Source organism: Protopterus annectens, chromosome 3.part0 (assembly GCF_019279795.1).
Source record: "Protopterus annectens isolate FY-2018-M chromosome 3.part0, PAN1.0, whole genome shotgun sequence".
Classification (NCBI taxonomy): Eukaryota; Metazoa; Chordata; order Ceratodontiformes; family Protopteridae; genus Protopterus; species Protopterus annectens.
Genome location: NC_056731.1, coordinates 434,254,053 through 434,280,314, shown reverse-complemented (window position 1 = coordinate 434,280,314; position 26,262 = coordinate 434,254,053).

The following is a 26,262-nucleotide window of genomic DNA, read 5'->3' as shown; positions in this document are numbered from 1 at the left end:
GTGCGATCTGTCACAGACCTGCCTCCTTCGACTGTGTCAGTCAACCATTCCAGAGTATCAACAACATGGTAGAGACAGTCACGGATGTCAGACTGTGCTGCATCCATAACCCTGAGCATTCATTGAGAGTTCCTTTCTGAATGTGCCTGTGCCTCCATGATGACCCTAAACATATGCCAAGTGACACATGGTGAGACACCCATGACAGGTGCTGGAGTGACAGCAGGCCTCCTATAAGCACATCTATCAATCTGCCTGTGTGGAACCTCACCAACTGTTTGGCTATGGCCAGTGTCATCAGTCAGTATGATAAGCTGTATACACTACTATCACTATTACAGACTTGTATAACCGCCAACCTTACATAGTAAGACATGAGGACATTATTTTCTAACCCCAGTCTGTAATTATTTGGAAATAATTATTATTTAAGCAAGAATCTCATGAGAAAAACACAAATTATGTACACTGTTTTCATTCTGCAAAAATCTGCACAGTTGACAGTTATGGCAATCTATAATGTCCTGATAATACTGTCAAGTCAATCACTATGATCACACTTACTAGGCAGAGGTATGACTCTAAACTGTGGACATTCAGAAAATACTTGTCATTTGGTAATGATGTAGATAGTGCATCAATTCGGCCAGCAGGCCTGGGATGACACTTTAGTGAACACATTGAACTATGTCTGCATCTCTGACAAAACAGTTTTGTGCTTACTAGCAGCAGGAGCATGGCCTCTTCCGATTCCTGATGGTCCTGAAAAATTTTTAGGGAGAGGTAATGGCAACAGCACCACATATTACAGTACAACAGGGGTAATACATGCAAATATCTCACATTTACAGTAGCTGCTATGTTAACAGGTATGTCGGTCACAATCTCTGTATGAGCTTAAAACTGCAGCTAACTTCCTTCTCCCGCCATAAAACACCTGACACCCATGTAAGACTATATACACCTTCACACACTGAATGCAATAGTATTCCAATGCTGATTTAACTAAGCATACCTGGATGCTCCTCTTGAGATTAATGGGTGGCACCCATGTCCACAACATATTGGCTGATGGATGCCTGGGAGCTGTCCTGTGTAACAAGATTTGCCAGGAATTCTTCTGTGGCTGAGAGAGGTTGTTCTGCTGTAGACCAACCACCAGTGATCTGAAGATCCCTGGCCTTGTCAGCTACATGTCTGAGTGCTGAATTTATCATATCCATGACATGGTGTTGCACCTGCTTGTAAGTATGATTCTGGTGACCCATGGCATTAATGTTATGCACCAGTTCATCCCATAGGCCTGCACGCTCTGGCCTATTTGCCCTTCCTCTGGACAGCAGGGCCTGGTAATGTTGGCAGAAAGCCTCAATGATGAGGTCATTTTCCACCTCAGTAAATGGTACCCTGCAACATGCATGCATGATGTTTCCTGAAATACAAATAAATGAGAACTCATATCAGGATCCCATAAGTAGGAGTACAGTATGTAGAGATACAGCAATAAAGGAAGGCTATGAGTATTCACAACGTTATTACACATCTCATATTCAACAGTGTGCCAAACATACAAAGGGTGTGGATGCAACTAGGATAGTAGCAATAGTGACCTATTTCTGTTTATGCTATGATAGATACTCACATATGATCACACAACCAAAACAGGAGTCCATTGTAATGTGCCCCATAGCAGGAAAAATCACCCCCCGTATAATATGTATAAACAACAGTGCCAACAAAATAGCAGTATACTATTACAACTGCTATCAAAGGAAGTAGCCAGGAGACTCGTCCACATAGTTATCATACAGCATTATTATACCCTTGCTGTACTCTGCATCCTCTGTACATGTAACAGGGTTGGAGATCAATGCCATGTCATCAGTGCAGTTTTAACAAAGGCTTACTGATGTAATCACCATTCCCCCTAAGTATATTCAAACATATGCATCATGTTGTAAACAAAATAGTTATATACCTGATGGAGTACAATATTCCTCTGTTGAAAGACACTGCTATACAAGTAATGTGTCAGTGAGTTAGACATATGAAGTAACTCTCATACACACTGATTTCCCTAGCTAGAAGTTTTCCTTTTTAAGATGGTTCTCATTAGCAGGTAATTGCCTCTGAACCAATCTGTGGTTCAGAAAGCTACATGCAGCCTACACAGCTGATTTGCAGTATAATCAGCCAATCCTATGCAACTACTCAACAAGATATAAGGCCTCAATGTAGATTCCATCCACTTTCTCATATGTTGGGGTGGAAATTACTGGGGTACAGATACATCAGCACAGAGAGAATGTTTATAGCAGATACCTTTTACATACAGATGTGTGTGCTACAAGCTGAAGTTGCTGCTGCTGCAGGCAATAGACATAGTCAGTGAAGCTGAAGACTGCGTAGGACGACAATACTTAAGAGTAATTGTGGGACTTGTGGCAGCCTGGATGAACATCCAGAGCCAGATTGAGGGAACTCATCCCACTGGAAATTAAGGTATGTGTTTAAGGTATGTATGTTAGCCAAAGGTATCATTAAAATGCTAAAGGCAACATGCTTGGTGTGTCCTAGAACAAGGTAGGGGATACATCAGCCATTATGTCAACCAGTTGGATAACTGCCAAGTAATGTGTTATGTCATGGTAGTCATCTGGAATGTGTGCTGGTAACCCTTGCTTCTAGCACAACCTCCATATATGTATGTTACTTGTACAGTTGTGGTTGTCTGTAATATCACTGGCAAATCATTGTGGACTGCAGTCTGATATTACTGGGCCACATTTGAATTACATACTACAAAATTCTCTGGGAATTCATGCTAATGCATAACCTGACATTGTATGCACTTAATATGGTTGTGATAGGAATAGTTGAAATTTGATCCTATTTGTAGGTCTTTGACTTCAAATATTTAGAAACAGACATTATATCTGTACTGCCATGGGTGGATAAATAGGTGATGAGACAGTCATACATATCACAATTTATACACATACATGTATTTTAAATGTTAGACACAGCTGTATTTGAACCCAGGACCATGTGAACCAAAATTAAATATCGTCAAAGCATTTAACAGTTCAAGCTACAGAGTCAGGGATAATGCAGGTGTGCTTTTACATATTGTAAAGATAACTGCACACTTAACTGCTGTTACATACCTCACGTCGATTAATATGCCTATGGCTTCATAGTGATGTATTTCTCTACCAGATTCTCACTTAAATTCCTATTTTCCCATTACTCTTTTAGCAAAATTACATCACATAAACAGGTTTAATGGTGAGAAAATGACAATTACTGTTTTACTTAAAACAGCTGCCTTAATTAACTGGCTGTGTGGCTTGGTGGGTTGATGCACTGTTGTCCCAGTGAAATGGTGCTGGGTTCAAAATAGGGTGTAGGTGTACATTTTGAACGTGATTAGTATGCTTTCAAATAGATTCAAATACATGTAGTAATATACCACCATTTAGCATAGTTTAGCGATGCTGCACATAGCACAGCATGATGCAATGATTCTTTAAAGAAAAGAAAACTGGGGCGATAGGACAGTAATGAAATGTGGTGTAAGCAGGGGGGAAACATAGTGAAAAGCAGGTCAGAATGTGCAGGAAGGGTGTAGGAGAGAACCATAGCTATCCATTTCTTCAACAGCAACAAATGTGCACTTGCAAGGATTTTTAGCTGAATTTAGACTATCACCCCCAGAGAGAGGGGTGATGACAACATACGTGCGTTGTCAAGCCAATTAGACCAAATTAAGTGTGTCCTGTGGACACATGTGTGAAATGGAGAGCTATTTATGGGATGAATTTTTTTTTTTTTTTTTTTTTGGACAGGTGCCCTGAAATGTTGGGGAAGGGACATTTGTATGTGTTGAGAAGGTAAGATGGGAAGGTGAGGAAGCATTTGCAGATAAACAAGACATACAAGACAGCAGACATGGTTGATGAGGAACATAAGATGAGGGTGAACCCCTTTGTTGGGGAGAGTGTTGGAGGAGCCTGGCCCAGTTGACGTCAGACAAGGCAGCAGCGTGATTCAAGTCCTCACCCATGGGACTGTCAGCACTGCACCTTCACTGCTCCTGTGGAGGCAGTGGTCAACTCTGGTGCCTGGGGTGAGGCTGCCCCACATGGATGGACAGTATGCTCTCCATCTAGCATAGGCATGCACCAACGGTTTGGCACAGCAGCCCATGCACCATGCCTGACAGTTGGTCTAGGGTGATGAAAGCACCCAGTCCACCTCTACTCCCAGAGGGGGGACCACCCCCAGCCTGTGATGTAGAACTACCTAATGGAGCAGCTAGTGCAGAAGCAGCAGTGGGGGTGTCACCAGGCTTTGGCCCAGACGTGCTGGGCCCCAGTCCATTGGCCAGGGGAGCGAAGATGGGTGAATCAGTGGGAACCAGCCTTCCTTGTCATGCTGCAGTAAATAATACGGAAACATAAAGGAAAAATAAACATGACCCAAACAAATGTAATTAATAACATAAGAGAAAACAATAATGAGTAATGGAAGCAAATTGAAAATAATATAATAAGGAACACAGCAATAAATTATGTAAATGAAAGTGTTTTTAACAGCAAAGCAATATTAAATTATAAGCCAAACATAAGACATAACAAATAATATGATCATAGCAAATGTTGTTGTTTGTTTCCCGGTTAGGGGTCGCCACAGCAGAACTCTGGTCCACTAATGATTGGCAGTTGGTTTTTATGGTGTCGAGTTGCCAGCCTGACACCCAACCTTCAACAAAGGCACGCCCATTCAACGCATGTCTTTTGAACGCCCACTCGACCACGGGGAGGACATGCAGACTCCACACAGAAGGCACTCCCAAACCAAGCCAAGAATCGAATGGGAGAACCTATTGCTGTGAGGCAACAACGCTACCGCTGCACCACCGCGGAAGTGAAATATGATCATAGCAAATGATAATAGTAAATATATTGATTAAATAAATAAAAGAAGAGAAGGGGTGGGGTGAGAGAAAAGAGCAGAACATTAGTAACTTCACATATAATATAACTAAACATACTACAACTACATACTTTTAAATATATTAGATTTGACTTGTGAGACCACTGACTGCTATGACCTTTATTATTTGAAATACTACCCTTTTCCTTACACACACACTATCATTCAGATCATATTGCATCCAGCAATTATTCAATGTTGGTTATATTCTATATATGATGTTCCACTTACATACCTCTCAACCTCTAAGCACGTGACATTATGGGCCAAGCCATACATAATGGGGTGGTATAAAGGCACAACAGCAGGAACATTCTTACATAGTGTGCTCTTACAATAATAGAAAGGTGTTCTGATAACATATTTGCCATTAAAACTGCATTTCGAGTGATGTCATATATCTGCATATCAGAGAACTGACAATTTTTTTTCTGACATTGATCCTCACCAGTGTGGCAGAGACTGGCCAGTAAAACAAGATCATATACCAAACAGACCAGACATATGGGGCAATATTTAGTACATTCTGAAAAACTGTGACTGTTGTGAGGTATGTCCATGCACACCGATTACACTTGAGACCTGGACAGTCATGGCACAAGTCATAGGTATGCACTTCACATACAAGCATGGTTTAATACTAACACAATATTGAAAACTGCAAAATTTCTCAGTTGACTGGTGTAGGATTAGAACCCACAAGCTTGACTGCAGGAATACTGAACATTTTATTTGAATAAATTATCAGAGCACTGTCCCCTTTTACACTTTATTGATTCATGTTGTTTCAAGTGTTGCATTTACACACATGGATAGCTGTCTAGGACTTCTGTTAACTTACATGTTTACCCTTTTTATTTATTGACTGCAATCTACAGCATATTTCATACAATGAGAAGACCACAACACTGACTCCTAATCTGGGTATTCCATAACATTTATTGATGAAATGCTAAAACAGTATTGAAAACTGCACAATTTCTCAGTTGGCTGGTGTGGGATTAGAACCCAGAAGCAATGACTTCAGTAATACTGAACATTTTATTTGAAAAAATAATTTATCAGAGCACATCCTCTTTTACACTTTATTGATTCATGTTGTTTCAGATATTGCATTTGTACACATGGATAGGTATCTAGGACTTCTGTTAACTTACATGTTTACCCTACTCAGTTATTGACTGCAATCTACAGCATATTTCAGACAATGAGCAGACCACAACATTGACTCTTAATCTGGGTATTCCACAACATTAACTAATGATTGGAAGCTATGCTACACAATACTGCATGCTTACTTGCTTTAACTTGCTTTACCAGTTCAGATATGCACTGATACATTAATAAAAGTCTATGATGTCCCAGGAATTTCATACATGACTGCTAAGACTGAAATATCTGTTTTTACTTTATTTTATTATTAAGTTATGCATTAAATTATTACTTTATTGATTTTCTTACATACCACGCAATTGCCTCATCCTGGCCAAACACCTTGCATGGGACTGAACATTGCAAGCCCTCTCTTCTGCAGCTGTGGTAGGAGAAGGAAATCATTATGCATGCCAGTTTTGCACAGATTCAGCTTGTATATTTATAAATTACTAGAAAATATACTTACATATATGTGGAGTGTTCTCCGCCTCTGCCTCCCAAATCCATTGATCCAAGGTTCCCCTCTTCCTTCGATAGAGGTCATCATAATAGTGATGACACTGCTGATAAATGTGGGGGATACTAGTTGCACTGGTCAGGCCAAACTATCCTGGGCCTCGACGTACATTCTGATCCCTGATAGTTGCTGTGTAACAGCCAGGGTCCATAGTGCTCTACCAGGAGTCCAGTGAAAACCCTAGACTCCTGCACACCCCACCATTCTGCCCTAAAGTGTACACCTTCCTCCATGACAGCAGCCATATCCAGGCACAAGGTCAGGCTCAAAGGAATAATGTGAAATTCCTGGCTATTGCCCTTTAAATAGGCTGCATTCCTGCTATTGTGCATCATACTTTAACATTCAAAAACTCGCCGCATCACTTAGCATTGCACAAACTTGTACAACCCATGTTTAAGTGAAGCTTAGCAATGTGCAAACAGGAAAAGACAATTACTGAATTTAAATTTAACTGATGTTTCAGTCACCTGACACAGTTTCTCAGCAGTATATGTAAAAGGTATTACTGCCCAGGACCTACTACACTCTAGGTCATGACTATCTAGCCACTGGGATAGTAAAAAGAACTCATATATCTTCATATATACTGAGAAGGTGCCTGTGAGAGTAGCACAGCTTCACTGCACAGGTTTGCATGGTGCTAAGCAAGAACTACAACAATTAAATGCATCCGGTTTCTATTTTTAGCTGTCTAGTGCATGTCTAATGCATAAGTGTGTAGCACTAAGCATAGCTAAATAACTTGGTACATCATGCAAGCAAGCACATCAAACTAAAACAAAAATGGAAATTGAATACATCTGGTTTCTGTTTTTAGATGTCTGGCATATGCCTGATGTATAGTTGTGCAGTGCGAAGCAGAGCTAAATAATGTGGTACATTGCACAAACAAGCACATAAACATAAAAAAAAATAATAAAATAAAATGTCTTGTATACCTTTCAGTCAAGGTTAACTAGCCAAAAGGTATGTGGGTGTGCTGTTGGTCTTACACAGATTCAATATATATGTTGTTCTGACCTCCCTTAGGCACGCACCACAATTAATATGCATGGCACACTGCTAAGAGAGAATCATGGCCATGTACATGGATACATTCCATATAGGCTCTACAGAGAGCCTACATGGACGTTATTGAATCCTGATGAAGAAAAATCATACCTAAAGTGAAATTAGTAAGTGAAACCAATGTACACTTTGTTTTTTTGTCTGTCTCACTTTACTTTTCCCTTTTTTTCCTGTATTATACAACTATATAACAATATTTAAATGTAAAATGGATTATTTATCAGATTCTACTTACTTTTTCTCTCTGCAGAGACATGTAGTTTGTAAAATAAGAATGCATGCATATAGGAATATTAGAGGGTCAGTTTTCTTAATCAAACTGAGAATCTGAGATCTATGCCATGATATTTGGGAAGGGAAGAGTTTCTGTTAAATAATGTACTTGAGATTGATTTGATGCTCTTATGTTAATTCATTTTAATAAGATTATATTATTTAAGACTAATAATATGATACTTAAAGCAGAGTGTAATACAAAATGAATACACAGTTGCAGAAAATTATGGCTACCCTGTTTGTTATATATCTAAATATTTATGGTCTATACATTGGTCAAAAAGAGATGCTTGCTTGGCTACACTACTGCTGCATGAAAGAAGGAGCCTGAAGTTCCTAGACCCATTTCCCTCACAATGCTAGCATTTCTACTGAGAATCATTGTCAGAATCTAACAGGCACCAAATTTCGTTTCTGGGTGTTGGCTCCTTTCCACCTTGTAGTGTGACAATGGAGTTGATTGTATTAGTTATGGGGTATAAGAAGCTCATGTGTTTTTTGGAAGTCAGTTTCAGTGGGATGTCTTTCAGGGAGTTGCTCCTCGAAGCATTGCCCTAAATCTTCTCATAGTGGAAGCAGCTTGCTTACATTTTTGGATGCTTATAAATTAGGTATTGTCTTTTTCTGAAAAACTCATCTGAGAGAAATGGGTGTTCACACAATTAACATTAAAGGTTATACCATTTTAGTAAACTCCTTATTTAAAGATAAAAAGAGGAATTACTATTATATGATGGAAGAATAAAGTTATTTCAGTTTATATTACACACAATCATATCATCACTGATTTACAGCACATATGAGTGACAAACAATTGATAGAATAAAATGACTGACAGCCAAATGTGTGAACTACAGTCACAAAACACTGAGAACATCTTTCCTACTTTCACTAAATCCCCATCAACAAAATCCATATCAAACATAATCTGAACATTGGTACTGTTAGGAAAAGGGTGCTATTAATGTAATGTGTAAGGTTAGGGTTGGGGTCCTAGTAATGTAATGTGTAAGGTTAGAGTTGATGTCCTAGTACTGTAATGTGTAAGGTTAGGGTTGGGTTCCTAGTAATGTAATCTGTAAGGATAGGGTAGGAGTCCTAGTAATGTAATGTATAAATTTAGGGTTGTTGTCCTAGTAATGTAATGTGTAAGGTTTGGGTTGGGACAGGGGTAGGATTGGGATTATACTTAGCACATAGTAAGCACATATGAATATGCATGAGCAGGGGACTGTGTCCTTTTCCCCTGTTGTTTAACACAAGTGCTGTGGCATTCATCCAGGTTATGGATGCCATCCATCTATTAGATCTCAACATGGGGTACCAGTCTGGAGTTGACGTACCTGCTCCTAAAGTACTACACCATTGCTCATGAAGAATGCACCCAGCGCCAAAACTGCATGACCGCACAGTACACCTGGCCAAGAGTCATAACATAGCAGATCCTCCAAACACTTGAAGATGCAATCCCTGACTTTTCCCATCTTGCTACTTGCTACATGCTCAAGTTACTATTACACCCACCTCCTATGGCTAATATGATAGTATAGCTGTCACCTGTCACAGCGCCTCTCTCCCCTCATGCAAAAGTTGATAACAGTGTCATGTCCACCTCTAGCATGTGTGGGCAAGTTAATGTTTGTTGCACAGCATGAATATGATTATGTGTTGGGGTTTGGTATAATGGTTAAGGTGCTGACCACACAAATACAAGGTACAGGGTTTGATGCCCCTTTGAAAAATAAATTGGCTAGGTTTAAAATGCCAGTAAAGGCAGTTATCCTAGTAGTTATCTATCAAACTTCTGCAAACTTCTGAAATATTCAGTGGACTTGAATGCAAAGTAAAGGTATGATAATGGGTGCATCAAGTTATTTCTGTATTATCCTTATCATGGTCATAGTTGTGGACCAGTTGCTACCCCTTTGCCAGTGCTTCAGTGTATTGTATGCCTATCTGCCTTGCAAGGGTTGCCACTGTAGCCAGTTCCTGTGACTCTAGACTTGAATCCTCATCAGCTGCTACCACAAGTTACTCAAGCTATACTTCAGTGTTCCCAAGATGCATCTGCTTGCATATCACTGTATTTTGTAAAATGGTGCACACCACAAATAATGAAGTGCAAGTCTCAGGAACATCCTGCAGTGTGCAACCAGGTGTATCCAAACAGTGGAAGCATATTTTCTGGAGATTAAACAGATGCCTAACATCATTTCATGTATGAGGATGCATGATGTTGTATGCCATTTCAGCCATGGTGTTGGAGTTTAAGCTGTGGTTTATCATCCACAGCTTCAGTGCATATCCAACATCACCAGTAAAACACAGCATTGCTGCACATCATTAGAAATGGCTTGCTGCCTACTTAAAAGGGAAGTATTTATTCTGGATTATGTACTTGGCAATGTTTGCCTCTGTCATCTAGATAGCTGTATGGAAAGTCACACTGCATAAAACAATGACAGAGGCTGCACATGTGCAGATGTGGGAATCATGGGAATTGCTTAGTAGCACACAGATATATTATATGTAATACCTTCTGTACTGCAAACAACCTGACATCTGATGGAACAGAAGCCTTCTTGATGTACCAAATACTTAATTGAGTAGGTAGAGCCTTAAAAGCAATGTGAGTGCAACCAATGACCTCAGGAATATAGGCTATGTTGTAAAGTACTCAAGCAGTGTTGGTTCTTTCCTCTTCTTTGCATGTAAAGCATATATGCTACTTCACATGCTGCAAGAACTGGCCTAGGTTCCACAAGGTTAATACCTGTGAAATTCCTAACATGTCACCTGTCAGACATAGAAAGGTCCACATAGCAAGGCTGTTTAATGCTACACATGTCCACATGGATTAAAAGTGCATACAGCATTTTTGATTCAATGTGTGGACAAAATACCTGCTAGCAGACAATGTTCTGGCCATGGCATGTTAGTCACTGATGAACTCTTCTGCAATGTGCAGGACAATGACACAACATCTTGGGAACTTGCTCCAAATGCTGCAACTAACACATGCTGTTCACTTAATGTTACTACTTTTCCTAGCATAGCAACATGAATGGAGCTCCTGTACACAGATACATCCTGGAATTCAAAAATAGATTACCACTGCAGCTGTAAAAAGTCTGCATTTGTATAACTATATTGTTCTATTATGTTTGCTTTCTTCATTTGTGTATACAATGACACTCTAGCAAGATGACAGTAATTTGCATGCCATTGTGCAGTCATTTGCATAGCACAGATATAACACTTTTTCTTCCATAACAAATTCATGCAACATGTGTCTCTAAGGAGTTGACTACCTGCATGTCATTGCACTTCATGCCATTTTACATAGTGTTGCATGTTAAGTATTTCAGAATATCTCCACCATTTCAGACTGTGAAAAGATCAAGTCACAAACTGACAATGCAAAGCACATTGCTTTCCGGGGTATTTGGGATGGTGGGTACATAATGCACTGTATTCATCACTACTGTGTTCAGCGTGTTATGCTAAAAAGTACAGCACTGCACGTATTTGAATAATCCTACCATTTCAAGCATTTATTCTATCACTCCACATGATTTTTAACATGTAATTGAAGTTGCACAACTGAAATGGCAACAAGATCTCTATCAAATCTATTGAATGATTTATTTTAAATGTTTATAATGCAAATTTTGAAAAAGTTCTTGTAAAACATGAAGTGTTGTGATTATCCTCCAAAAATGTGAAAAGAAAATCTTAAGTATCCTGGTATAAGACAGGTGCTGAACAAATGCTTATTAAGCACCTTTCCTTTCAGAGCGCTGTTCTCCCACAGTTAAGCATGACATCAACCACCACAGAATAGCACTGAAAAGCTAAAATAGCTTGAAGGGCAAAAAGAGATGTTAGAAACAGGAATGATTGCAACAAAGAGTACAGAAGATAGACAAGAGGGAACTTTAATTTACTGGACAAATTAAAAAAATAACCAAGGTATTGGGAACAAATAACTAGGGTGGAATGTTAACGGAGTAGGATGATGTCAAGCGGAAGTTTGGACTGCAGGTTAGAGATTGCCTACCACACCAGTTACTGACAGAATATGGACAAAGAGTAAGGAATATATGAGTGCTAAGTGAAAGATCAACTTTTGTAAAGTTTTAATTGAGTCTAGAACAGAAGCAGCTGCTAAAAGGGGACAATTAGTAGGGCATATAAAATATTGCAAGATAACTATAAGAATCAATCAGAGGAGGTTAGAAAACACTGGGAAGGGAAACTGGAAAGGCAATTAAAAAGGGGAACAATGGGACGACATGTATATGGCTCCCATTTATGTAATGAAGGTCAGAATGTTTAGGGTCTTTGCTTGGAAGTATTTAAACAGACATTTTGTACCTCGTGCTAACTTTGGAGAATTTTTTTCCTTAGGCAGCTAGCAAATGGAGGTGTGATGGAAAAGGCAGAGACATTCAGGAACATGTGTTCCGGCAGTATAATAAGTTTGCAGGTTTTAAATAATTCCCTGAGGAGTGATTTGTTAGAAAGGTTGAGGAAGCAAATCATTGTAACTAAAGAAATAATTATTTTCAGCTGGGATGTATGGCCTAAATTCTCTAGACCTAGTAAGGTCTTAATCAGTTTAATTTCAAAAAAGCAATTATTAGAAACTGGAAATCAAAATCTAAATGAGCTGTAATTTCAGTACTGAATTTTGTAAATGAGATCAAAAAATGGAGGTGAGACCCTTAGAAACAGAAAATAAGACAATAAAGTACATAGATGTGAATGAAGTATGTGGAAAAATGCATACAGAGCGATGTTCAGAAGAAGGAATGAGGTTTAAGAGAACAAAGGAGTTGAACAATTTAGGCAATGAACTGAACGTTAACTATGAAAAAGGAAATGTGTATACTGCATGAAAAAAACATCACTGTGGTTTGTTTTCTTTTATATTAATGATTATGTACTCATGCCACTGCTTTAGTTATGATTTAATAAATATGTTAAAAAACCTATAATAAAGTTTGTGCTGGCATGCACATAAAATACATTGCTGTACTTGCAGGATGCAATTCTTGATATTAATTTTTTCTAACATATTAGTTATTGGTTATAATCTGAGACCTGATGATTATCCTCTATATGTAGTTAACTAATTTTGTAGAATTTCCACTGAAATATTTAAATTAAGCTAATTTCCTAATTCTAAATGAGTGACACTGTTTTTATTAATGTACTGAAATACCTTCAAACCATTCAACATTAGTGCATTTTGGTTATTCAAAGACATTTTAGCCCCTGTACACTGTCTATGGTGGAGCAAACAAGTATTTCTTCCCTACTGTTAAATTCAAAAGTTGCAGTAAAGAGTTAAACTTTAAAATTTTAATGGCAGATTTCTCTGCAATATAGCAATAATAACTTGAACTCTTTCAACTGCATGAGCTGTTTTTATTTCTTTTTTGTCTTTAAAAAATCACAAGCAATTAGAACACATTCCTATACAACATAATTAAGCAAAATGACTGAATAAATTAATTACCTATTACAGCATCAATTTCATGAAACATAAATTTCTTCAACATATGCCATTAACTATGACTAGTTATTATTTTAATTTAGAAGTCTCATATTTAACTGTAAAGATTATCTGTAATTTATATATTTTGCATGAAGAGAACCATATTAGCTGAAACTGGATACTGGAGATAGATAGCAAATAAAAATTAAAAAGAAAATGTTGAATGAAATACAATACTGTGGTTATGCCTTGTACAAAATGCAAAAAAACAAAACAAAACAGATAACAAAAAATGTGAATTGCTGGGAAATCTTTCAACCACCAAATCAGGTGACAAAGAACCAACCACCAAATCAGGTGACAAAGAAGAATACAAATTTCTATTCTAATAGTTATATGAAAAAAGATATATTTCTTCAAATGGGCAAACATTTCATTTTAAACATGTACAAATGCATGATTAATAAACTCACATGTAAAATAAGACTATCAGTAATGTGACAAATTACAACAGTATGTTTATATTGTGAAAAATAATTCAAACACAGTCAGGTGAAGAAGCTGCCATGTGGTAAAAGACTTGATAATGTTTTAAAATTAAATGATTTGAGAAATAATGAATATTTGACCATCTGAAAAGTACTGACTATATTTTTAAGTGAATGTTTATCTTGACATCTACATTTCATTATGTGCTCAAAATAATAATAATAAACAAGGACAGCAGTATGCAGACTAGATGCCTCTGTGTCATGAAGAATGTTGCATAGATAAGTACCTTGCAGCACTCTTAAGCAATGACAGGTGTTCCAATATTTATTATGATGCTCAGCCCTTCTAGTGTTGCATAATGTACCTGATTTTCTGCATCACAGGTATGAAAAATAAAATGCAAACTATAAAATGGATCTCCAGCTATTTACTTTAGCAATGTAGAGCAGAATGCAAATTGATTATTTACTGATCTTTCATCTGCTATTGCTTGACTTGCCAACATTTTTTATTTTCTGACCTGAATGTGTTGACAGTTGAGAGGATTGGAAATTAAATCCACATTTCGACTGAACAATAGACTTATGGTACTTCAGATAAATGGAGTAGTCAGGGCTTTTACTTTGTAGTGCTGATAGTTTAGTAGATTACCTCAGAATATTGTTACAAGGAAATTCTAGTGAGCCAGGAGAGAATGGAAGATTAAAAAGCTGTGAAAGGAAAAGCTGCAGAATTGGAGGCTCAGGGATAAGCACACAGACTGTATCATGTTCTTTCCTTGGAGAAGGTGTTACATTTTTCTGAGAAATCACTAAAGGTCTGGATGGGATTTGAACACGATTACTGACACCAATGCTAACTCCAATTTCCGCCCAGTACTTCTTAAGACAGAAGGTTTTCCCATCTTACCTGGCTGGAGGTAAACAAGAACTACTGGGAAATGTGAGTGTTAGGTGATTTGATACCAGTCTGTTGTTTCAGACACAGCATCTGTAGCACAGGATGATTACTTGTGATATTTAGAAAGTCATCAGCTCAGTATGCAAGCAGGGTGCTATGATTGTGCAGTGAAAATGACCCTCATGTCAGAAAATGACCCTCGTGTGTCAGGAGGTAGAATACTTATTTGTGTTCAGCACCACACCCAAGGAATGGTGAGTATATCTAAGGAATGGTGAGTATATCTAAGGAATGGTGGGTATATCTAAGGAATGGTAAGCACATCTAAGGAATGGTGAGTATATCTAAGGAATGGTAACCATATATAAGGAATGGTAGCCATATATAAGGAATGGTAACCGTATCTAAGGAATGGTGAGTATATCTAAGGAATGGTAACAATATCTAAGGAATGGTGAGTATATCTAAGGAATGGTAACCATATCTAAGAAATGGTGAGTATATCTAAGGAATGGCAATCGTATCTAAGGAATGGTGACTATATCTAAGGAATGGCAACCGTATCTAAGAAATGGTGAATATATATAAGGAATGGTAACCATATCTAAGGAATGGTAAGCATAGCTAAGGAATGGTGAGTACATCTAAGGAATGGAAAATGTATCTAAGGAATGGTGAGTATACATAAGGAATGGTAACCATTTCTAAGGAATGGTAACCGTATCTAAGGAATGGTGAGTATATCTAAGGAATGGTAACTGCATCTAAGGAATGGTGAGTATATCCAAGGAATGGTAACCATATTTAAGGAATGGTAATCATATCTAAGGAATGGTGAGTATATCTAAAGAATGGCAACCATATCTAAGGAAGGGCAAGCATATCTAAGGAATGGTGAGTATATCTAAGGAATGGTAACCATATCTAAGGAAGGGCAAGCATATCTAAGGAATGGTGAGTATATCTAAGGAATGGTAACCATATCTAAGGAATGGTAACCATATCTAAGGAATGGTGAGTATATCTAAGGAATGGTAACTCTAAGGAATGGTAAGTATATCTAAGGAATGGTAACCATATCTAAGGAATGGCGAGTATATCTAAGGAATGGTAACTGTATCTAAGGAATTATGAGTATATCTAAGGAATGGTAAGTATATCTAAGGAATGGTAACCATATCTAAGGAATGGTAACCATATCTAAGGAATGGTGAGTATATCTAAGGAATGGTAACCATATCTAAGGAATGGTGAGTATATCTAAGGAATGGTAACCATATCTAAGGAATGGCAACCATATCTAAGGAAAGGTGAGTATATCTAAGGAATGGTAACCATATCTAAGGTATGGTAAGCTGACAAACATAAACTACACAAACATATCTGGCTGATCTTCCCATCAAAACTGGATCCTTAGCTCGAAGACCCCACTAGTTCTGACTGGATAACAGTTAAATGATTATCAATGTACTTTTTCTTGCCTTTTTTCAGAACTGGTCCAATGGTGATCATTTAATCACATTCTAAACAAATCCAGCAATTTTACTTAGTACATCAGTATTCAGGGGTGGGAGTGGAATAAGATTTATGCAGGAATCTTGTATTCAGATGTTTGAGAGTTTATTTCTACCCATTAACTGATTCAATATGTAATTTGTCACTTTATGGATGGTGGTACTTAAAGTAGGATCTAGCTAGCAATCAAACAAATTTATTCAGCATTGTTGGATAATATTGTTTTGGTTGGGAGCATTCCTAACTGTTATGACAGACTGATTGAACAAACAATTTATGTTTTCCCTTGTTTGAAAAGTAGGGCTACTCCAGAAAATGTTTAATAAAGTGAATCTCCCTCATACAGTATCAGGGGATGTAGCTCCCATCAGCAAACAACTATGGGACATACCAGTTTTGTAGTGTGGAAACTCAGGAAACTAGCATTTTTAAGAGTTTTGGCATTTTGGTTTCTTCTGTATTATAGCTAGTTAGTATTTTTTTCTATTAGGGAGTTAAAAATTGTGCTGCAATCTTCTCTGGATGATATTAGAGTCATTCCCTGGATGGAGCAGCTACAATCATTTACCTAAAGTGTTAATTTTAGAACATTCAGATCTTTTGGGACAGTGTTAATAAGGAGTGCAAATATATATATGTGTATGTAAATATATATATATATATATATATATATATATATATATATATATATATATATATATATATATATATATATATATATATGTATATATATATATATATTTACTTGCACTTTTTGGGGCAGTGCTAATAAGGAGTGCAAATAAATAAATAAATAAATAAATATATATATATATGTGTGTGTGTGTGTGTGTGTGTGTGTGTGTGTGTGTGTGTGTGTGTGTGTGTGTATGTATATATGTGTATGTATAAATATATATATATATATATATATATATATATATATATATATATATACTTGCACTTAAAAAGAGCCTTGCATGTCCTGTTGGTCATATAGTGATTTAACTACAGGATAGCTACATTAGCTAGTGGAAATTTATGTTGTTTTTGATGAACTATAGTATAGCTAATATTACAGAAAGTATTACTTTAAAGTAATAAATACTGGTACAGGTTATTTACTTGCAGATTCAATGGATATTTCAGATGTACGTGATAGCAACATGTAGGAACCACTGCTACTGTTATCCACTATCTCCTTCTGAGTTATTTTTTAGATAATTGTTTTTGAATCTGACAAAGATGTAAAATCTTAGAATGTATAAATGTAACTACTGTTTATGTACAAATGTAAATAGAAATGTGACTACTTTGTGTTTAACTGGAACTAAGTGTAATACAATGTAAATAAATGGAGCTTTTCTCCCCAGGCCTTAACTGAAAATGGGTATTACCCAGTCAAACATTCATGGAATAAATAAATAAATTAAGGAAATTATACATGAATCTGCAAATATGAATGCAAATTTAAAATTGAGTCCTCACTTTCCATACCTTCTGCACTAATTAAAGTTAACCCCAAGGTTCTGTTTTAGTTTGTTTGCTATTTTCTAGTTACCCTTAGCCTATCCCAGCTCCCACTTATTCTGTATGTTGGAGGCATGGTTATCTATAGATCTGGTCATTACCACTCATACATTAAATAAGAAAATGACCTTCATCCACTCACCCCATGCCTCATGGAGATGAACCTGCTCCTCAGTACTTTAAATTAGCCTGGCCCCCAAAATCATGACATATCAAATAGTGTACCAATTAAATCCTAAGGTCTTAACTTCCAGCAACTCAAGGAAAAAAGTCAGAGCCAAAATAAATGCCTCAGCATTTTGAGCTTGGAAATCGGATGCTATGATACATTCAGAGGTTGTTACTGACTTCAAAGAAAGTGCAGAATGGGAGATTTCTGGAGATCAATGGATGGACTGAGATGGGACTATATTAGGGCAGAGTCAGCTTTGAGCATGTTTACAGTTTTATATGAATAACTGGTCATTCACTACTACCTGTACTAAATAGTTTTCCGGTAGCAGGCTTGCTCTTCATGGCAGAGCTGATTTGCAGTATTTAATACCCTGACAATCTTTACTTTTTATTTCATCAGTTAGGTAAAAGTAAGATATTGACTATGTTATTCTGTAACTGCTCACTGCATTAATGAGGATATATCATAAAACATATACAGCTGCTGTACTGTAAACCAGTATTAAAACTTATGAATCATACACAATGAAGAAAACATGCAACAGTATATTGTGATCAGTTTGTAAAACAGAACCAAAAATCAAAGAACTTCAAATTATATTTGTAAGATAAAGATATGAATTTTGTGTCGGCTATATTGTATAGTGATGTGCAGAACATTAATAAAATGGTGCCTGTAGAAACATAATGCTCAATTAATTAAAATAGCAGAAATCCTATTATTAGACAATACTGACTATGCAGGCCTTCTGGGCTTTTTATGCAGTAAGTGACAAAGAAACCTCAGTGCTCATTTTCAATAGAAAATAAAATGGAATATAATGGAGAGAGACTCGGACTCAATTGTGGTAAAAATGTCAAGTTTCTTAATATGATTAAGTAATGTAGTTAATAATAACATATATTTCAGCTGGAGGTAATAAGAAATCAACAGAAAAGATTGCACATCAGAAAAATGAAAATTAAGTCAGGGAATATGGTTCATTTGAATTTTCTCTGTTAAGATTAAAAGGAGCATAAATCAGTAAGAATTGCCAAACATGTCTGCTTTCTGCAAAAGTAGCAACCAAGCATTTTTTATGGTGGGTGTTTTGCCAACATCCCCAAGCAGGTGACTACACCTCTGTACCACATCTATGTATAGACCTCATACAATTCACTCCAAGGTTACTGCATCTTCAAGAAAAAGGAAGTAGCTTAATTGTTATTAGCCTTGAATACACACACCACACACACACACACACACACACACACACACACACACACACACACACACACACACACACACACACACACAAACACATGCACACATGCACCTCCCCTCATACAAACAGCAGGTTTCCTAAACCAACAGCTATTTGCTTGAAAAATATGCAAACACTCTTATTTTACTGAGTCTTTGCTAAAGCAGAAGTAACAGACCTTTTCACTAAAGCAGACGTCACTACCAATGCTGCTGGAACAGTGGACTGTACAGTATCACTCAGAGGGGATGTTTAGAAAGCATTGTAATGCATATGTGTTGCAATAAATAGCGTGGTTAAGGTAGAGCAACATGGCCCATTATGGATTAGCTATACATCAATGCTGATATAGTAAAGACATGCCTGGAAAGTACTGTTTAATGGTCATAGGTTCATAAGTTTATAGGAGATTACTAGGCTAATGGCTCAATAACCCCTACAGGCCTAGCCATTATTATCTAGATTTACCCAATTTTCAATATCTAATGGCTAGAGAATGGCTTAGGTTTACGTCTATGCCCTTGTCCATAAGGGATATTGGCATCACCCCAGTAGTGAATTTATGATTCAAAATCCATTGATCCAAATTACATTTGAAGATGGTCATGACAGGGCTCTGTTTCACAAGAATAGGTAGCCTGTTCCAGAGAAGGGGGTGTTCTATAGGACACATATCTGTCCCTCCAGCATGTTTTGTTCGCATGACAAACCATGTTTAGATCCTTGGATTGGGTAATCCTAGTGTTGTTTGTTTATAAAGTGTAACAGTTCCATCAGGATTGTACTTGAGAATGCCTTGTGGGGTAGGCATAGATCACACTAAATAGTCAGTAGGAGACAAAGTAAAGGTATAGAGCTTTTAAATGATCTGCACAGGACATGCTGTTTCCTCCCTGTATTTTTTGTAAGGCACCTCTGAGGCTGCTGCAGTTGTTGCACACATCTGGTCAGGTACATGTTGAAAGGTGCACTGTACTCAATTATTGGTCTGATGATGGCCAAGTAGAGTGAGATGAGGCTGAATTGTAAAAACTGAGCTTACTACAGAAGTGAGCAGGCTGTTCTGTGGTATGTCATGCGACCAAGGATCTTTGGCATGCAGGTGCATACCTGTTGCAATCTGAGTTTACACATGCATTAAAGCCCCACATATATGATAAATGGACACAAGTGGGAACTCATATAAAGGCTACACAGCAAAATTCTAACTGGTTTTATTTTATAAATGAGAAGAAAAGTGGCTAATCAAAATGGGAGAAGAACAATCAGGGGAATCCACAGAAGGACAAAAGAAATGGTAGACTGGTGTGGATGGGGGAAGAAGTGCATTATTTTTGTGGGACAGTTTTTTGAGGGGGCAGAGAGGGAATGGAAGCATAGGGAAGTTGTGGGGATGATGGAGGGTATAGGGATTGTAGCAGAAGCCGGCACATATGTAACCCAAACAAAGCCTGACAGGGAGGAACCGATGGAAAAGGGGAGGACTGCAATGGAATTACATAGAGAGCCAGGCTGTGGGCAGAAAAGACAAGGCAATGTGCAAAAGAGAGTGAGTGGCACAGAAGGAAGGAGACCAAGGAGATCATCATTATGGGGAATAAGATGGGATGAGGACAGTCTCAGTCTGCAGAACTGCCAAACAGAAGAACAATCCATAAGTCAGTCACCTCCTGATATCAGACATGGGATCCACCCCTGGTGGTTCGCTGGTCAGGGATGAGTGTCTATGCAATGCCAAAAGTAGCATTAGGAGGTACCCTAGGGTGGTAGTATGGAATTGAGCCTCTGGTGCACCCCACCCCTCACAAGCCACAGCACCTTATGCTGGATGATCTAGAAGGGCACGACTTGGTGATCTCCAATCAAGAGCCTATGCCACCCACTGGACCAGCAGCACTAGAGGCCATGTAAATCCCCCATGTCTACTTCCAAAGAATAGCCTTCTCACTGAGCAAAGAGGTAGGCCCAGGGTGTACTATGTACACAGTGATTGGTGCAGATGCTGGAAAAAGGCATGGGCACTACTGCCTCATTCCAGCCTGCTCCACACCTGATCCTGCAGAAAAAAAAGTAAATGGAGAAAAGAAAGCAACAAAGTAGCATAACTAAGAGAAGGGTGAGGCAGAAAGAAAAGAGAGTACAGATATAATGGTCAGAATGACATGCAGATTGTATTAAGACAGACCAAAGAATTAGAAACAATAAGCAGAAAAACAATGTATATCAATGGGGAGAAAATGACTATTATATGACTGAAGATAACTCCAAAGCACATGAAGGGCAGTGTCACTGTTACAGGAGTGTAGGACAATGGCACATCGTATGGAGGGAAACCAGTGTGCTTGACTAATAAAACAATGGGACCCAAAGAGATAATCAAATGTGGTTTGTCTGAAGAATAACACTGGGAAGACAATTTGTGGAAAGTCACTTTGTGTGATTGTAAAATGTGTACCTTTCCATACAGTTGTGTGAATGTGGAATTGCTCTACATAACTTAGGGGGTGTGGTGTGGTGTGTATGGGGTCTCCAAAGTGGAAATTACAGAGCGACAAAGCCTGTTTTTTTTGTTTCACTAGGACTGGCTTTCTGAAAAAAGTTTCTGCAGTATTGTTCACTGGTGATATGTCCTTTATGTTGTCATCATTAAACCTCAATAGCAAAGTGATGATGAAATTATTAAACTGACTACATAAAATGCTCACTTCAGTGGAAAACAGGCTAAACGTACTTGACATGGACATCATGGTAAGCTATTATTCTTAACTGTCCAGATATTTTCAGAATATTGAGAGTTTTCCCTTATATTTTTAATCAGTTTCCTGTATAATTTATTATTTTATTTATTTTACATTTGTTGGAAAAAACTTACAATTTAATAGAGAATAACATCAAAACAGTTTTATACAGCAATGATTGTACCATAAAAGAAGTAAAATTTTAGCATAGATGCAAGTCCATTTCCAGTAGAGGCCCGGGGAGTAAGTCCATGTGTATTGTATTGAGAGTAAATAAAGAATAGTTCTACATTGTGTTCAAAAAGAAATCAAAAAAAATATATAATAATACAAAAGTTTTAATAAGTACTGTATAGTAATCCAGTTATTTAGTTAAGGTAGAGTCACCTGCTGAGTTGTTGGATTTAGTAGTATTATCAGCAGTTTTGTTAGAGGGGATAAAAGGTGAGTTCTAGCTATAGTATTCCTAGCTACTGGAGTAAAGAAGAGTTTTGATTCTGTAAAGGGATCCCAGTTATTTATTAATTTTATTTTAGTGTTTGTGTGTATATCATAAGTTAGTTTGTTTGTCAATTTGTTATTCTAGCCATTATTAGAAGTGAGGTTGAAATGTAAAGAGATGGACTTTTGGTTGGGCTGAAAAGTAGCAATTTAGTTTTTGGGATTTAGAAGGGGAGGCAGCGGGAACCATTGTTCTCTACAGGAATGCAGGTGGAGTATGGAATACAGATTGCAGGTTGTTAATGAAGATAAAATAATATAATAGGCCTAAAATGGAGGTAGGATGTAAACCAGTTCAAAGATAGGAGAATCGAGAAGTTGGTGGTTAACCATGTCAAAAGCTTTGGGATAGGTCATGGGAGAAGCTGATGAAAAGATTTTTTGTTATGGTTGTTATTGATGTAGTTTGAGAATGATACATACAGGGCAGTGGTGGTTGAAGGATGGCTCTTTTGTGCTGTTTCTATGTTGCCTAAAGGTTTGATGGTCTATTGGAGTCTTAGTAGTACGCCATTTTGTCCAGTGTTTATTTCTAACTATGATTTTTTGTTTAGTATTGTTAGTAAGCCAAGGGTCTGTTTGGCTTTGATGATGAATAAATTAAAGTATTTGTATGTGTAGTTTTATGGAAAATCACTGAGGTCTGAAGTCACTAAATAATAGCAGACATTTGGGTTTCAGACTTCATATCCTTGGAAAATGCATGCTAAGGCAAAACCTGATGTCCTAAGAACTATCTAAGTTTAAAAGAGCAATATTTAAAATGTGTCCCTGATTTGGGGTCTTTCTCCACAATTATAATGTTTGGCTTTGTCCAGAGTTCTTGAACTGAGACATTGGTAAATGGCAGACTAGTCAATGAACAATTTAGCAATGCTGTAATATGTATTAAAAAACAAGAAAAAGAAAGGTCTCATTGCAATGGTGCACAGGTTTAGTATGTTTTTTATACACATGGCAATTGCAGGGAGAACTTGCAGTGTATGACATTAGCACACAGCAGATGCATGAAAAAGAGGAGTTTACACATGTAAAGAACAACTTGGCAATGCTGAAGCAGTACATTCCAATAAATAAATAAATAAATAAATAAATAAATAAATAAATAAATACATACATACATACATGCATACATACATACATACATACATACATACATACACACAGTCAAAAAGCAATGGTCAATGTTGTGGTAAGCAAGTTAAGCAAAAGTAAAATTATGGAATTAAGCAATGCAGTACACTTAATTGGTCTATCTCCTCTGGCAGGCTACTTTGTTTACTGCAATTTCAAATACACTTTATTGAAACTCATGCTCGACAACAAGAACAATACATTATTACCTAGTGTTTGGACCACCACTGATATCAGCAGGCAGATTTTTCTAAAATAAAAACAGAATATGCTGACGTGTCACAGTCTCTAGTATTAACATACGTCACAGATTCTAACATTATTAGGTCTGTTGTAACCATGTACTGGAACACTGCCTTTGATGAGGAACAGAAAAACGTATTAGGTAGTAGACCTATGCTGGTTTATAGCAGGAGCAGGAATATGGAACAAAATATTTGGGAGAAATGACAAAGCTTTAAGTATAAAAAACAAAATGTTTTTTGAAAAAGTGTGGTGGCTGAAAATACTGTTCTTTAATCCATGACTGCCCTAATATGAGTGTTATATCCTATCCAAAGACTATCCTGTTTACAGGGAAATTTGATTGTAAAGGCATGGATATAATGTATTTAGCTAACTGCCTCTCCTGTGATTTAATTTATGTAGGAAAGGCTGAGAAGCAACCTTTTTAAAAGGATACAGGAATATTTTATGATATTAGATGAAAGATGCCAAAAATGCCCTCTTTAGATACATTTTGGTTTGTGAGCATGTTTAAATTATTTTTTTGTTTCAGAAAAGGTGCTCAGTAATACCAGAGGTGGCCCACACATTCAGTTTCCTGTGCTACAGCTCCACTGCATATTTTTTGCTTTTGTTTTTTTTTCTGCCAATGTTGAATTTCTTCTTGTGTTTCTTCACATTATTATGTAGCATAACTGCTTACACATCTCAGATAACTTCCCATTGTATTTGTGGAAAATACAAAACAGAAATGCATATATATACTTGACTGTTTCAGTGGTTATTTCACCATCTACCTTACCAACAGTAGAATTAATGCCATGTTCAGTATTGCCTTAATGCATGACATTACTAATCTCTGATGGTAATCAAATTACACAATTACTATCAGTTTCCACCTATACTGTGTCCAAAGTCTGTTGAGATTATTGTACTAAGAACATAAAGTGTAATAAGTGAACCTTACTGTAGCCCAATTATTTCTGTGTCTATGGTCCCGATGACTTTATGCCTTATTTAAATTGATAAGTCTAGCATATGATTTCCCATGTCTGTCTTGCCACAGTGCAGCCCTCTCCTGCTGGTTCTGGCTGGTGTGGGAAAAGAGTGTGGCAAAATCCCGCACCAGGCTCTGGTGTATCTCCTCATCCTCTGCAGCCGACTATGAGGGGTTGCGCTGGTGCAATATCACCCTGGAAGGAAAAGAAACATATGTGAGCAAGTAATATGGCACACATAATACTCTACTGTAGTGATATCACTGAACTGCCATATATAGCATCTGTCTGTCTATTGGGGGATACACATGTAAATGACCACATATCAGTGCTCAGCCAACAACTGTGTGACAGTGCCTGGCACACTCCATACAACAAACTAGTATACACCAGCAGTCAGCACACTGTTTGAGGTCCAATGCACAACCTCACACTGGGGGTATGTATCAAGGTAATGGATGGGGAACATTGTCAATCCATGCAATGCATGCAATGCACAGTTAAAATTGCAATGGTAATGCACCCTAGTCTTTGCAGCCATACCCTTACCTACACCGCAGTCATATACAGGGTACCACAGCACAACATATGGCAATGTAGTATGTTTGTATCCCAATACCTGGCACATCTTTCTCTGGCCTCACACCAAGGACACACACTACCATGACAGACACAAAGTCATGCTGAGCAATCACACCATTACAGACCTTGCACACAGTCAGTGGCACACTCATTCCACCTCACATAGTTAGTATTGCAAAGAGTACATATGTGTGTGCATTGTGTCATAGGTAGGTAGTATGCTATTGCCCTGGGCCTACAGCAGCATACTGTTATGCTATCCTGCCCCTTGGGACACATGTAATGTGATTGTACTTGCTCCTGTCAAACAGTTACACAGGGTGACTCATATGGCATATTACCTATCTGCATAACATTCAACAGAGGTATGTCTGACATCTACTAATGAGGAGCCTTGCTTCTTAATGCTGGGTGGTTTACTCCAGGGTATGGCTTATTTGTGGGTAGGAACTTGTACCTCCACCATGTGCTTTTTACTGTGGTGCCATGGTTGACAGTCATAGGTCATTTAGGCTGGGGATATTGTGAGGTGTTATCATGGTTGTTGGACAACTGTTATGGGTGTGACTTAACTATGCATATCCAGTAGTGGTAACCTCTGTGTAGGTAGTATGAAAGGCACTCTATCTGTGGTTTTGTCAGTCACTCTGCATAGGTAATGTGTTTGAGGGCATTATCACTGTTTGTTAGGTATGACTGTGTCCTTCTCCCTTTCTGTAGTTGTCATGGG